Source organism: Prenolepis imparis, unplaced genomic scaffold, assembly GCF_030444845.1.
Source record: "Prenolepis imparis isolate NDT839.2.m4 unplaced genomic scaffold, iyPreImpa1.0 SCAF_10, whole genome shotgun sequence".
Classification (NCBI taxonomy): Eukaryota; Metazoa; Arthropoda; class Insecta; order Hymenoptera; family Formicidae; genus Prenolepis; species Prenolepis imparis.
This window is the reverse complement of record NW_028141168.1, coordinates 15904745-15921673: the sequence shown is the minus strand read 5'-3', so window position 1 is coordinate 15921673 and position 16929 is coordinate 15904745. Positions and strand designations below refer to the sequence as shown.

The 16929-nt window shown below is 37.3% G+C and overlaps 1 protein-coding gene across 4 annotated transcripts in view; it reads left to right on the top strand.

Moving 5' to 3' along the window:
• Positions 1-16929, top strand: part of Antp (homeotic protein antennapedia) — a 244257-nt gene that overhangs the window by 134048 nt on the left and 93280 nt on the right. Inside the window, exon 1 of one of the 4 annotated variants that reach the window (XM_083048199.1) lies at positions 8263-8785. The exons of the other annotated variants lie outside the window; for them this stretch is intronic. The gene's annotated coding sequence lies outside the window, so the exon portion shown is untranslated. Of the gene's footprint in view, positions 1-8262; positions 8786-16929 lie in introns of those variants that run through there. 4 annotated transcript variants of the gene reach the window in all.

The following is a 16929-nucleotide window of genomic DNA, read 5'->3' as shown; positions in this document are numbered from 1 at the left end:
GGAGGCTGAGAAAGGCGGAGGCGCGGCTGCGTCTGAGTTGCTCGCAATGTATGGGTCTACCACCTCTCGTCCCACCCTTACCTCATCTTTCTGACCTCCCACTCCGCCAGCTAGCAGCAATTTTTTGTTCGTGGTCCGCTTGTATCAAATTACGATAAATATTGCGGTGCCGACGCGAACCTCGGTAAGGGGGCGCCTATACTCGCAACGCCACGACTTAACATCACGTAGAAAAAGTGAGAGAAAGAGAGAGGGAGAAGCTTCAAGATTTGCTTTAAAGGCTTTCCAATACAAAATTAAAAGTTTCTTTTTTATTGAATAAGATTATATTTTTTTACTATATATAATTCATTGAAAGCAAGGGAAAAATTTATTTATTTTCTTGCGCGTAGAAAAATAAATTATTCACCCTTCTGCCATTGTACACGTGACGTGAATATACACAGGTGGTTTGAAATACTTGAATGTCGCTCTCTCTTTCTCTATCTTTTATACCGTAAGATTTTGTGCGATAATTAAATTATTTAACTTTGCAAGCGTTTTTTATATTATGTTGTTATTTATATTATAAGATGCTTTATGTTTTGAGACGAGTTGCAAAAATTATATAGCTTGGAGATATCATTGGTACGTAGATAATCGTCAGAAAATCGTCACGCGCGTGTCTCGACCGAGAAAAATGCGTTTGCGCGAAAGATTCGTGACGATCCTCTCGAAAAAAACTGTAAATGGGGGAGTACATGTAGGGGTGTGTGGGTGGGACCAAATATTATATATAACTATCTACCCTAGCCAGTTACGTGCGGAGGATAGAAAACACGCGAACGCGCGGGGAGAGGTATGGCGGGGGCGAATTGAGGGATGGTAGTAGATGAGGTGCAGAGAAGGGCTGGGATGGAAGCGGAAGAAAGAGCGACAGTGGGAGCGCGGGGGATGGGGTGAGAGAGTGGAAAGAGAGGCGGATGGGAGAGCGGTGGATGGTGGGGGATGACAGAGATGAATTCGTTTCATTTCACGCTGGGAAGCTCTCGCGTTCCCCGCGTCCGATGATTTACTGGGCTACAATGTGGTAACCCATGATTTATCGCCAACACGCTGGCTTGCCACTGCGCTATACCTGATACCATGGTTGCGTATGCGCCGTGCCCAGCGTGTCCAAAGAACACTTTATACTCTTTCTCTGTCTCTAAACCCATCTTCGCTCCCCTCGTTACCTCGACGTACCTTCGCGAGCATGTCTTCGCGAGTGGGCGGCGAGAGGCGGGAAAGATGAAGACCCTCGCGCGACCGAGAGGCCATGGAATATGCGCTATCTGCCTACGATGTTGGCGGTGGCAGCTTGGAACCGATAATTCCATGCTCCGCCACCATTTATTTATGCGCGAGAAACACTCTCATGTGCGTTTGATCGCCACCCGCGCACTTTGTCATGCGTGATGTAGCCTTATTTATTTACAAGTGACATCATGATCGGCTTCTGACAATGAGTGTCTCTTTTTACATACTACGAATTTTAATATTATTTACCGTTAAGCGTTGAAAAAGAAGAATACAGAATCGCTTTGACATCATTTACGTATCATTGCATTTAAAGAAATAATGTGTGTATTTTTTTAAAAGATAAAGAAAGAAGAGATAAAGAAAGCCGCGATGTATTTAAAAAGCTTGTGACTAATTGCACGGGCAACTAGCAATTATCAAACCAAGTCGATATTAACATCGGTCTGCGGTTACATTTGCGGTTGCAACATCAAATCGTTCGGTCAACCGTAATGTAACCAACTCGCAACCATCATGGTGAAAATGGACGTGGTCAACAAGTATGACTATAATTACATTGAATACGGACGATAAAGCGTATGCGGAAACATTGTCAATTAGCATTCTCTCTCTAAATCGAAACGTGTGAATATAATTTTCAATTATTCGTGCATTTTCATGGTCAATCTTGAAGTATAATCAGAATACGCATCTGGTTTGTATCATTTAAAATTTGTAGGAGATTGTTCAAAACTAAATTTAGAGTTATACTTGTTGACTAATATGTTGTTGACGTTGACAATAAGAGAAAATATTTAAAATCTCACGGAGAAGAAAGAGAAAGAAAGAGAAAGGGTGATAAAGTATGAAAAGGATATCAGTTTCGGCGAATTCGGTAGAGAATCCGCTACTTCCGTACAGTTGGATACGTGGGTAAATGCGAGCATTTGAAACTTCACAGAACATGGAAGGTACACCTTGGTTTACTGCAAACTCGAGACCAAGTCTTGGCTACCGCGAGACCAACATCTGAGCCGAAGTTGCTTGCGCCCTCTCAAAAGTCAAGATCCCGAGACTCTCGAGGGTCCTTTGCTTAGATTCATTAGGGATCTTGCTGATCCTGATGCCGTTTGGAGACCCCACGGACGCTCTGCTCGAAGATTAATTCCGACCGCGTAAACTTTGTTTCCCATTGTAAACAAGAGACAGTTTCGGTAACGTTTCGAGAAACACCCTTTCTCCCCCGGTCGCTTCGAGCCACTTAAAACCTCATTTCTTCCCGCCCTCTATATAAGTTGCCGCAATGAACTTGAGCTGCTGCTTAATTTTTTTATGATATCATTGGTTTTTAATAATTGTTGAGAAAATGCATTATGATTCAAACGCGTTCGTTCTTAATCAAGATATTATTATTGAAGATATTAAAATTAGCATAAATTATTTGTGTTTCGTGAAAAAATATAACATTTTTTCTGATGCATGAAACAAACTTGTTACGTTATAACTTTTCAATTTGTTTATGACATTACGAGAAGTAGTAAAATTATCGTGATTCTGTAGTTTCGTTACGGTTGAAGAAATTGATACGCGCGAGATATCCAATTATTCCAGAGAACGATCCCTGAAATGAGGAAGCGCGCATAATTCGATGCATTTCGTCCAAATAACGAGCTGTCCGTGTAACTATGCACGAATAGAGACTGCGAACATCCATGATTTGTAGTTGGTTGCGTCTAAGCATCCGTCACATTTAGCGGTCGCGAAGCGAGAGTCGAGTTGTAAAACACGGCGGACAAATGAGGATATACGTAGCGGAAGAAGTGTCGCTAGGTTATCGTGGTGTGGAGACTCGCGGAGGGTTACTCCATAGAGAGCGGGGGATGGCGAGAACGGGGGGACGAGTGCGCGCGCGTGCCGCCAGAATCCAGATTTTATAGCGCCGTTAGGTTAACCCGACGATTTTCAAAACTCGCATGATTGCTCGCGATAAAAATCGCGGCATTTAATCGCGTGGAAAGTAAATATGTTTTAGCGGTTTTCGGCTGATATCTAACTCCAAGATTTTAACGTCGTAATATAATATTTTGCAAAATATATCCATAAATTTCCCATAAATTCCATATGCATTACATTACAATCAAGAAATTAATTATTTTTTGCGTGCATATATTATCGCAATTTCAAAGGATAATGCTTTCCATTATTTCAATTAATCAATTATGTGAAGAGAATAATTATCGTTTTTTTTTTTACGCACAATTAGCTCTAAAGAAAATGCGCTTAAAGATGTCATTTGTTTTATTTAGGAATTTATATTGTTGAGATAGTTTACATTGTCAATAGTATCGAGATATTATCGAGATAAATTTTTAGAGACAGGATATTTGCGACGATAATGTTGGAAAAAATAATACGAAATATTTTATTCGCCGGCAAAAGAATATTTAAACAGAAGTAAAATGATATATTTATACATATAGAGAAGCGTTCCGTATACATTTTACTAAACGTTATCGAAAGATTTTATCATGTTTTTATAATTATATATGAGAAAAGATGCGCGACTTTTTGCCGTATCAGGATGAACCCTCTTTACTCGTGCAATTCTATACGTCAGAGGGTCAGAGGTGCTTTCATAGAGAAGATTGCACACGACGGCGCTTTTCGTCGTCGTGCCTCGCAATCGTAAGTCTGAAATGGTACAGAGAGTGGTGAGATAGGTAGATAGATAGAGAGAGAGAGAAAAAGGGAAGGAGGGTGGGAGGGAGGGAGGGAGAGAGCGAGAAGTTGGGCTCTGAATGACGGAATTCATGCCATGCCCATGGATTCAGAGACGCGGTGAATGGAGCTGGCGGAAGGGCTTTGGAAATTAAACGTCCTGTAGATGGTCTTTTTTCGTGAGCAGTAATGTACGACTGCTCCTTAGAGGAGTGAACATCCTCCCTCTTCTCGTCAGCGTTCTTTGCCACTGCCTCCCTTCAACCCTCTTTTTCCTCTCTCTCGCTCTCGGCTAGGGAGGGAACCGGGAAACTACCACAGCGAGCAGGACAATTTCCCTCTGATAAGAAAGTAGATCGAGGTGGGAGATATGTTGGAAATCTCTCATGCAGTAAATATATATCTCTTTTGTAGTATATACATATACACATATCTACATATATATACACATTTAGATATACGATTCCGTATGTATTTTTCTATATACGCAAAATATTTTTCACATACATATACGATTGCAGTGTATAGGAGACCGAGTATCTCCATCAGGAGTTACTTTTTTATTTATTTAATGTTATAGAGGGGGGATCCTCAGAAAAAAAATAAATTACACTAGATTCGATATTAATATTATATACGAATATATTTTAATATTACAGTCATAAAACCTCGACACGTGTTTATTCATCGACAATGCATTTGTGAACGCATGCGTAAGATGCAAATATACGTGATGCTGTAGCCATGGAAACTAATATGATAGATGTAGTGATGTTCTATATATACATAGATGTACAAATAGATTCGCATGTATGCGGACATGCGTGATGAGATGTGTATGCACGTGTCGCGGGGTAGGATTGCGGCGAGAACACAGAATATAAAGCGTAAATAAATCAAACATTTTGTAATTTCATTGTTAATTTGTAGCTGTGCAACTACTATTTACAATTAAAAATATATTATAAAGAAATAGGCTTTTCTCGACAAATTACTATTATAAAAAAATGTTTTTAACGGCATTTTCTAGAGAGATGTTAATAGAATTTTGATTTTTGGTTACAAACATGTACTTGTAATATACATTTTTTTTTATTATATCACGTTAATCGAAATTATTAAGATAAAAGTTTAGTTTCTTATTGTGACATTAAATTGATTCATAAACATTTTTCCGAGTTATATGTCTAAACATGGCTAATATTAAATGTAAATTTCGATACACGTTAACGTATATGCAAATTTCATGCAACCAAGAATATTACGAATTGAATCGCGAACAGTATTTGTAACAGAAGACAAAAATATGGCATGGAAAGTTAAGCGATCATCCGCGTAGGTAAAGTGTCAAAATATTGACAGTCCTGTAGCCATTAGCATTATGAACGACTCGTACTGGATCAGTGCCGGTTGGCTGGCTGGCTTGCCTGCCTGTTTAGTTATTGTTTCCGCCACAGATTATAGGAATGGGGTCTTTATTGCCCCGTGGCGATAATATAGGTATACTCACAAACGCAGTACTGCAAGCTCACACACACATACACTCACGTACATATAGGCTTGTGCCGGGCTCGCACCTGTTGGCGCCTGCGATTATGGCCGCAATAACATTCCGTCAAACGGCGAATGCGCGTACTCGAATTTCCCAACTCTATCTTAACCCTCAGAAATGTCTCTCTGACGTAACCATGTGAACTCCTGCATTAATTACATTTTACCTGTAACAAGAAAACCATTATTTTTATCTCACTGTAAAAAAATCAATTATAAATTGATATTATTAATGAATGAGTGTTATTAGCATAACACCATTTAACACTTTGACATTATAAAAGGATTATAAAGTATCTGACATTATAAACGATGGATTCAACTTTTTAATGATATATTATCCGCAAAATATCGTAAATGTTAACGATGTATAAAGATTGCTCGTTATATATAAATGCATTCTTCATACTATCTAGCAAGATACAGATATAATCTCTAGAATATATCTTAGCTGTCAGATTCATGTTTCTTTTTTAAACAAATGTACTGTTTTATTTATTTTGTGTATTTACACACACACACACGGCTTGTGGATTTAATATTGTCCGGCAAAACAAACAGGCGAAGCAAAGGAGTCCGGGGCTCCAATTCATCGATTTTACGTCTCGACATTATTTATCGTTCAATATATCGGACTTGTCGCCCGCGATACCATTCGTTGCGTCATACGCCATAATAACGGTATCTTCTCCAAAACTGTTCATTGCTGTCGCTGTAGGACGAAAAAAGTAGGAGCTTCCACACGCTTTAAATTCTTCAGGAAGAGCGACAAATAAATATCGGATGATGTATGAGCCGGGCGGCCGGGGCCTGTGACTGCGGCGCGCGCGCATGGTTCACCGGGCACTTCCAGCTCTAAATTCGGTGCCGAGTTTAGGTGGGCTCGATTTAAATTTCGCCAGAAGCGGAATTGGCCGCATGGCGAAACGCAATTTCGCAGCGCGGAGTTTATTCTCGCGCGAATTCAAATTAATGGGACGTCGTGCGAATTGACTTTTCTAAATTATTCAAGCTGCGTCGAATGAGGTTTCAGTAGACATCACGCGTTTACTGATTCATGGCATTCTTTGGACTCTACATCAGTAGCTTTCTTTTACTATGCAAAATATGGTTTCCATGTAGATCCGTCATATTTTTCTTTTTTTTTCTCTCTGTTATCCATTCTTATATACCTATATCTGTCATATATCTTTGATCATATATAATTGAAAGTGAGCCATATTTTACGAGAGAGTTACAAAAGAATAATTTATAAACGCAGCAAATATATATTCTTAGTGAAAAAACGTAGCTTAGAATATTTTTTTATAAAGACAAAATATTTCAAGATATTGTCTATGAATATAAATATATATACACGTTGATATTTCGTCTGAAAATTTATATATAGTAACAGTCAATATTATACAATATGTATCTACAATATGTAGTGTGTCTACCACGTGGCCACCGAGAGAATTGAGTATGTATATGTGCGGAGGAACGGCCACAAATCACCATTACTCGATGTATATCGCGACGCTATATAATTATACCTATAACGCCAAGCACCAGGTAATGGCTCAATCCTGCATGTACATTCGATGATAACCAGCCCTGAAGGCGAACCGCTAGGTGGGATCTTCGGTGCCCGCCAGATTTGAACTAGCCATCCGCTATTGGCTAAACGATAATCACGTGTTTCGTTACGTCATCGTGGCCATCCTTGTGAGTGTACGAAATCAGCGGCAAACGTGAAAGCGAGAAAGAGAGGGGAAAGAGAGAGAGAGAGAGAGAGAGAGAGAGAGAGAGAGAGAGAGAGAGAGAGAGAGAGAGAGAGAGAGAGAGAGAGAGAGAGAGAGAGAGAGAGAGAGAGAGAGAGAGAGATAGTGAGAGGGAGAAAACGCGGGAGAGACGACGATCAAGAGATGGGAAGGCAAAGAGGGGGAAAACGCGCGCGCGCGACAGAGACATCGCACTTATCCTCGGAGAGGGTCGAGCCGCGATATCGAAGAGGGATGAAAATACTACTCGCGAGAAACGAGGACGGCTATATATCGCACGAGGAAAGCAACATTTAAAGGGGGAGAAAGGAGGAGAAAGAACGATTCACAGAATGGAAGCGGAAGCGAGAGAGAAGCTCTGGCGCGGATAGAGAAGGCAGAGAAAGAGCGAGCGAGAGCGCAGTCTACACCCTTCGCCCGTACTACTCCCTCCCGCCATTAACAACGCCCTTGCATATAAATCCGCCTCCTATACGTGTGTAGTCGATCACCCGCGTGTGCGTGGATCGTTTGTCCCTGTTCATTTCGCGCGTCCCGCGATGTCACCGTCTCCTTCTAGAGAGTCGACTATCTCCCTTCCGCTAAATACGCTCTCGCTTCCACGGTCCGAATTCCCCGCCTTTGCGCTGGCCGCAGGATAGCCGTGGAGAGAGGAGAGTTAGGAGCCTCGTGGAACGAAGCAAGACACAACGACGAGAGTAACGTGCACGCGGAAGGGACGACACGAAGAGAGAGAGAGAGAGAGAGAGAGAGAGAGAGAGAGAGAGAGAGAGAGAGAGAGAGAAGGGGGACAGAATGAGAGATAGTGAGCGAGAGAGAACGAGAGAGCTCTCTAGCCAACGGTAGTAGTGGGACGAAAACACGAGGAGCGAGGGATAGAGAGAGAGAGAGAACACGAAGGCAGCGCCGCGTGGCGGTACGAGGCAGGGACTATCGGGCCGTAAACCATCCGCGGTGAACATTTAACTCACGTATTGCCATCCAACAAGTTTGCTTTGGCCGGTGAAAGAGCGTCCCCGAGAGTCTCAGAGAGTCGACGTCGACAAGGCGAAACCTCCGCGAAGACCTCCGCGCGAGGAGGTGGACGAGGCCTATCCCCGCGACACACATACAATCCCGTGCAAGGACGTCCCCGTCCTTCCGTTCGGCGGACTTACGATCGGAGGTAAAGTCTATCGGGCGAAGACTCGCCTATCGTAATCAACGGCGTAAAGTTGGCCACGAGATCAGTTTTTGGCGCCGATCCGAGGATCTCGCTCGCCTCGCTGGACGCACGTCCGTACGAGAAACACGTAAAAAAGCTCGGGAGAAGACTGACGGACCTGTAGGCGCCTCGTCGCGATCGAGGGTAAGCTGGATGGAGGACTGGACTCAATTTGAGAGAACGGGCTCGACGTAGGCGCTATCATGAGCTGGAAGGAACGTGCGCGGACTAACCTTCCGCAAAGACGACTACTCCGCTATCGTTGATCCCGCATCGGCCGGCCGCTACGGTAAGTCTCGTCATAATGTAATTGTAACCCGCTGTCACGGCGATACGTTCTCGTATACGTTCATATACGTTCGTTTAACACCCGGCCGAGAAATATATTCTGTCAAAAGCCAAAGCTGCCAGAACTGTGCTCTCAGATCGGTCTCCCGCCAAAACGTCAAGCAGCGCACATGCTCCGTCAGTTAGAGCTGCTATAACGAGAGAACTTTCTTTAGATCGCTTTGTTTTAATTTTTAATTGGATTAAAATCACGATATACCGAGTAAAATCTTTCTATACATGTTATGTCTATGGATATATGCCGTTTCATTCATTATTCTATGATATAAACACTCGTTTTTATATATACATATATGAAATGTTTATATATCGTACATTTTGACAGATGAATCGTGATGAGAATTATTTATACTCGTGTGCGAGTATGTTTCGAAATTTCTTTATTCACTAATAAATGTATTATTAGTAATTTGTCTTCTCTCTTTCGGGCCTGTATGTATTTATAGATGTTACAATGTATGCTACGATTTATCATGTTATTTGAATACTTGTTTGTTGTTAACCTTGTTAGACGCATAAGCTACGAGCTTTGACAATGTATTTTAAATGGTATCAATTGCAATATTTCAACGAGAGATTGTAATAATGGTGATATCTTTTTATAACACTTTATAACGCAGGCTAAATGAATGGTTTCATAAATATATAAACCGTAATTAAGAGCGATATAATTCGTGGAGAATAATATTTAAAGAAACATTTATTTACACGTCATTACTAACGATTAGGACGCGTGCCAGATTGTTACTAATCATTGAATCAAGTTTACGAGTTCATTTCTTTTCATATATAATCTTTGCCAATCCTTTCATATAATCTCTTCATTTAAACTAAACTGTTGTAAACATTGTAAAAAATAGAGTATTTAAAAGAATTTCTTTATCTGCTGAAAGTTTAAGTGAGAAAGGATGAGAGAGTTAAGAATGTGAGGATCGAAATAACTTTTTAGAAATGACGATTGCCATTTCTAAAAAGTTATTTTGATCTTCTCGACATTCTCTTTCTCTCTCTTTCTTCCTCTTTACCTACTACGCTTAGTAGGCGTTTTCGATTTTCCCAGAGGGGGGAAAGAGGTATCTGTCCGAAAATAAAGTGAGTTTAGTATCGTGGAACCTGAGGGTAAAATAGGTAGTGTATACCGTAACGATGCCTGACGGAGGCCATAAATAAGGATCCGACGGTCGGCGCGGCTGCAGGCGGTGATAAGCGTTCCTTTGCCCCCACCAGGACAACCCTTTAGACTTTCTCATGCGTCATCTTCCTCTTACCAAGCGCACCCCCAAGCCTATCTATGCGCAATACTCCGTTACAGAAAGATATCAAACTGACGTTTGGTTAGATATGTTAAACATTTATGCTGAATAGCGCGACGTTAAGAAACTTGTGAATAAGATTTATAAGCGCTTACAATCATACACACGTAAATAACAATGAATCTTATCGTTAGTAATAGCATAAAAATATATTAGTGAATATCATATTTTTTTCTATTTTTCTGTTTCCGAATAAACTATTTATTTCTTTTTTTTAACCATTTAATTAAATTTTTGCAGATCGATGTGATTTCAATCTGAATTGTGCATTTGCGCATGCAATGTAGTATACAAAATAAAGTTTAAATAGATAAAGTATTTATAAAAAAAATCTTTGAAACATGCTATATTAGAATTAGCGTAAAATTGCAATTTTTTAGAAGATGAAATCTGAAGAATTTATTTTGCTATAAATGTATCAAAAGCTGAATCTTAACGCTAGTAATTTTTTCTCTCATCAGTCTCATCTTTTGATTATATTATCGTAAAATTTTTTATGTTATTGTTAGATAAAGGGGGATATTTTTTGTATCCTAAATATTGCTCAATTTAATCATTTTTTCCAAATTAGATACATTAAAAAAATATATAATACTTGAATATTTTCTAATACACTCGAAAACATTTGCAATAACTTGAACGTATGTATTCGAAATTCACTAGACGACGATTCTTCCTGATATCGGCAGAAGTATGTAGAGCCGCGAATCGCTTGTCCTTGTATCGGATGAAGGGGTTTACGAACACTCGAGGCGCTCGAGCGTTCCCCGACCGTATAACGAATAGGTATAGCCGGGTTCCTTCATCCCCTACGGGCAGCACGAAGCGACCATTTCTCATATCAGTTTAGCCGACACTTTCGAGAACTTGCTCAGGGAGCCTCGGGCGTCGCGATGTCATCCGATGCCTCTTGCCCTCTTGCGTTCTTGCCCGCCTCCCGGGTCTTCCATCCCTCTTCCAACTGCGCGACACCTTAGCGACCCTTCCTCTTCGACCGAAGAAACCCCCCTTTTGTCGTGTCTCTACTCGTGGTCCGCGATCGCCCTTTCTCGGTTTCGCAACCCCCAAAGTGCCGGCCGAGTGCCCGCGGCCTGAAGATAAGTGTCGCCCGAAACTTAACAAACCTTGGATGATAAAAGAGCCCACCAGGTCTTGAATCGTCCTCGGAAAAAAAGAACGGCGCATGGCCGAGTTTCTTATCTGTAATTCGTAGTCGAACGGAAGTCCCTATGAATCGACGAATGTTCCTTTTTTTTATTCAAGTGTTGCGTTTCTAGGGATTAATTAATGCGCCGAAATGAATAATTTATTGTTCGAAAGTTTAAGGGCAAAAAATATTCTTATCGAAAAGCGATAAGAATATTTTTTTGCTCTTAAATTTCCAATCGACATATTATTCATTTCGGTGCATTAATAATTGAGATTTTCTTATCATTATTTGATAATTTAAAACGTCTAAAGTTGTGTCACGTCAGCTAGCCCTACGATAAAATTATAATAAACATATGTATATACTATTAGCTTGATATTTTACAGAAAAGAATATTTAATCCTTTTATACATTTTACAGAATTAATTCGCGTATTAATTCACGCAATTACAAAGAGAATGTTTTATTGCAATTTGAAAAATTACAATATTTTGATCGATATTTTTAAATCAAATATCAGGAAATACTGATTTCTTTAATTTTCTTTTATTACTTGTGCTGAATTATTTATATACATCGTCAACAGATATCTTATATCGCATATAATATTGCAATTTGCAATATATTTTACTTGTTAAAAATATTGATATTATTCCCGCAATACTATATTGAAAATATGATATAAAATAAAAAAAATTGATAAAAAATTTAAATTACAAGTCTCTTGTCTTTTAAAATACTATTATGGCAATAGATTAAGAAAAATATAATTAATATGGATTTTTTTTATACATTGAATTTAGAAGATAAGAAAATCTTACATATATAGAATATTCCACATAAGTTACCGTCGGATAGCGGCACGCGTGATTTCTGTCAAAGTTTTGAAATACAGTATAAACATATATCTTTTTTGGCTTTTAGATATGTCGGAAAATTTATGTTCGCTTTAATCATAGCGTCTATTACTGACTGCAACGAAACATGTAAAGTAGCTTTAAAAACATTGTGAAGACAAATATAATACTGCAAATAATTCAGAATAACGAGACAAGTATTCACTAATAAATATAATACTTATCTCTTCGGGCTATAAATTTGCACTGCTATTTTTTAAAGAATAGCAAAGATTATTACATTGTAAAGAGAGAGGATGACCTTAGGTATAACAAAAAAAAATTTAGACCTCTGCTTTTCGAAGTATAACAGAATCTTGCTCAATTAAAGAAGTGTGACGGCGTATACAAAGGTATACCATACAGTTCGTGCGAAGGTGTAGATATATTTTTGGAGCAAGGTCAAAAGGGCAATTGCGTCACCTGTACGCTTTATTTTCTACCTGGTGTGCCGTACAAAAATAACCTTATTCACGACCGCTCCGTAAATTAGAATAGTAATAAAAAATGTCACGCAAATGAAATGAGTCTAACGGCAATGCTTCGCCCTTTTTGCGAAGGCCGCTGGCCCCCAGGACGACGCGAGTTTTTGGCATTCGCCGGTGTTATTGAAATTATAAGAAGTATAGTGTATAGAAATATAGTATACTATTTGCAAACTTTTAATTTAACTTGCAATCTCAATTTGACATTCTTTCGCTAATATTGACATTATCTTCTTATCATACATTTAACATCATGAAATATATACATAAAATGTATGTGTGATTTCTTTAAGACACGAAATTTTAATAATAATAATTATATTTATTTTTTGCAATATTATTTAATACTACAAAAAATTAATATAACTATTATTATTAAAATTGATAATTATTATTTATTGCTACAAACTTTAAGAATCAAATGTTTATCTCAAATAAAAAAACTTTTGATGTTCTTATATATTTTTATTGTTGAAGCGAATCTGTATATATTTTTTTAGTTCTGAGAAGTATTGTATATGATGAACCATAAGATACATTAATTCGAAATAGAAAACTATAGTTTTTTATCTCGAATCAAAAGCAAGCTCTCTAATTAAAATAATTATAAACAAGTTCTCTCTTAATGCAAAGCACACAATTTAAGATATTTTCTTTTTTTATATTAAAGCTCTCAGACAAGTATTTTTCTCTTTTCCTCTCTTTTGCAGAATAGATTTTCTATTTGAATTTTTCTTTAATTATTGAACCATGCGTGGCCTGCATTTTAATAAAATTTGATTTTAAAAAATGGATGGATCTTTATCCTATTAATAAATATATATTTAAATATATATACATACATATATGATATATATGTCAAAAGCCAAATTATAATAATGACAATTCGGTTATTTACACTTAGCGTGTATATAAATACGTCTTTGAACGGCAACAGTATAAAGAAATTCTCGCTTGCAGCGCAAAACGATGACCATGTAGAATGATGATTGTGTCATTAGTCGTTGCTGGTGGCCGTTGATTTATAAGTTCAACTCGAGACGGACAATATTTTTGTTTTAATGTTTCTTTTGGCCGAAAGTACGTGCGCGGACTGCCGGATGGGTGCGAGGTGAACATAGGTGGTTGATGATGTCACTCCTTTAGCAGGCAAAAGAGAGGAAAAGAGAGACAAGTCCGTACGCCGTACCGGACATCGGCTACACGGTGCCTAGTTTAAGCGGGTTGTCGCGATGGCACAGAGAGATTACGCGATACACGCTGGAATATACTTAAGGTATCGCCAACAGTTCCTAGATACATCAAGATTGTCGGATTGTTTCTTAACGCACGAATTGCCTCAACCATTATAATCTGATGATACCGATGTAAACAATCGATTCGTTAATCCGATGCGCGTGAAAGATATATCTAGAAATAACAATATATAATATATTTAAAAAATATGCAGTTTAATTTTTATTATAAAATTGATATAGATTTGTTATTGTTGCATTCGTAAAATGAAAACAAACAGCAGTTAAGCTTCCTGATTAAGCTCCCTGATTAAATATATGAAGCGCGAAAACAATTTGTTAGAAATTAACCACGATGCAACACACATCATCGCGATAATATAGTATACTCGAGATACACTAGCGTGGTTAGTACTCATTACAATCTTGCACACTCGCATGCGATATCTGTTTTAAAAGTCGAATTAAGTAACGCCACGCTGCGCCTAATTATGATTATTTCATCGGGTGATCCTGCTCGCAGGATCCGACAACAGGAAAAGAACTGCGCAGTTCGCGTATAAGTTTTAGTATACTTCTGATGCGTGAAATACTGCAGGATACATGTGTGTGTGTGTGCGCGCGCGGAAACTTATTTTGCATGTTTCTTCGCTGCATATCACTATACATATACGTACACATACACACATATCCACGAACGAAGCGCGCAGTGTCTGATTAACATGAGAAGCCTGAAACACACCTGTGCCTTGAGCCTCGTATAATTATTCGCTTCTTCGGTTCGCAACGTTTGCAAAATCACTTGATTGATATCATTCTCTCTATCTGAAAAAGTATAATATTAATACAATAGCTTTGCAATCAGCAGATTTTAATCCCGCTCGTAAAAAAAATTATGTATATAAGTTTCTCAAAACTATTGTCAATTTGTTTAAAAATTGACATTTTATTATGTACTCACTTTCTATATATAATTGAATATAATACATTTATTTAATTATAATTGCAAAATTATTGGTTATCTCATGCTAGTAATTCAAATTTATAAGATTCAAAATATAACTTTATATATATCGATTTATTGCATTTATGTATTTGCAATATCATCTTCTACTGTTAATCATACAGTGTACATTAATGTTGTATCGCATCTACAATTGCTTGGAGTCTGCTAATTATTAGATCGCATAGTGATATATTACTGCGAACATCATGAATTATGGATCAAATGCGATGCATACAAGTCTCGGTATATACACAAGTTTTTGATTAGTACAGTAATATATATATATATATATATATATATATATATATATATATATGCGCGGTAATATATAATTTATAACTTTTTTCTGCTAATATATATATGATACATCAAAAAATCGATTTGAAATTAAATAAAAAAATAAAATAAGGTTTTACTATTCGCTTGCAATTTTAATGATTACTTATCGAAAAGTTTTTCGCAACTTTTTGATCGCTTAATTGACTTTTATATAAAAGTTCGACCCCTCGATATTTTTGTTAGGAAAAAAAATCGATTCTAAATTGAAAGAATAAAGGACGTTAATAAATAAAGGATGAATCGGAAAATCTAGGATACTCTTTGTAAACGTTACTATTTATAGGAATCAACAATTTTAAAGAGCGAGTTCTTATTGGGCGTAATATAAGGGAAACGCTTAAAACTGTTCTACAAACGAGTATACCGCCGGTACAATAATTACTCCGCTACTCGGTTGCGTATTACTCGCGGTGACCATGATAAAAGGAGAAACTGGTTTGAAGACCACGTATACGCGATAGAGCCGTTAACGATAAATCGAAATGCGCGAATTCAGAGGTAAAAGACACACAGTTCGCAGCCTATATATACCTCACGTACGCACGTGTTGTGCACGCATACGTGTATATATTAATGTCGTACTTCTCGTAGCAACTATCTTGCTTCGCTCGTGTCATTCGGATTTACATATGCCTATTTCGGACCAGCTTAATTAAGCGTTTAAGAAATGAAACTGGTTTTGCTATCTTTGTCTTTTATTTCTCGATATTCTCTCTTTCTCTCTCTTTCTCTTCGAAATATATATTATTATGGCGCAATTTGTGTTCTTTTAACTTTTAAGACCTTTAGAAAAAATAAATACAATGATGTTAAATTTTATTTTAAATTAAACAACTGCTATATTCAAGGAAAAATTATTCTCTTTTTATTTTTTTAAAATTTGATGTTATAACAGTTTCCTCTTTTTAATTGACAACGAAACAAAATATTAATATTATTATACGAAGAAAAGAAATAAATTATTAAATATATTTTAGAGTCTATTGAGAAAATATTGTTGGAATGTATACATTTTTTTTGACAATTCATATTATTTATAATAATGTTAAAATCTGTATAAATATTCTGCACATGTGTCCATCAACGAGACAATATCAATAGTGTTAAACTAAAACATGACATGATAACGTAACTTAAATGTAAATCAAACATTTCCTATTTCACTTTACGCTCGTTTTATTACTGATTAGATTAGATTAGTTAATAAAGACGTCGAAATACTATCAAGTTTCCTCGATAGCTTTGGGCATATAGAGTACATTACTGAATGAAAAAAAGTAGTATGTTTTTAACGACGAATTGATTAAGTATTTGCATAGAAATATCAGAGTGGAAATCGAGAACAATGAATTCAACTGTAATCACAATCGCATTAAAGTACGATGCAACTGATAATTCACGTAAAATCACGCACGAATGCACTGATCAAATTAATGTAGTAATAATAATTAAAAGCTATTCTATCTCCTCGCATTTATATTTTATGCGTTTATTGATTTACATAATCTTCTACATGTATGCATTTTCCGAATATTTTATTTATGATGCAAAAGATTTCTAAATTAAAGCATACATTTATTGTATATTAAAGAGAGAAACGATCTAAAATCTTAAAACTTGTTTTATATGTATATATTGTATGTATATCTGTAAAAAATATT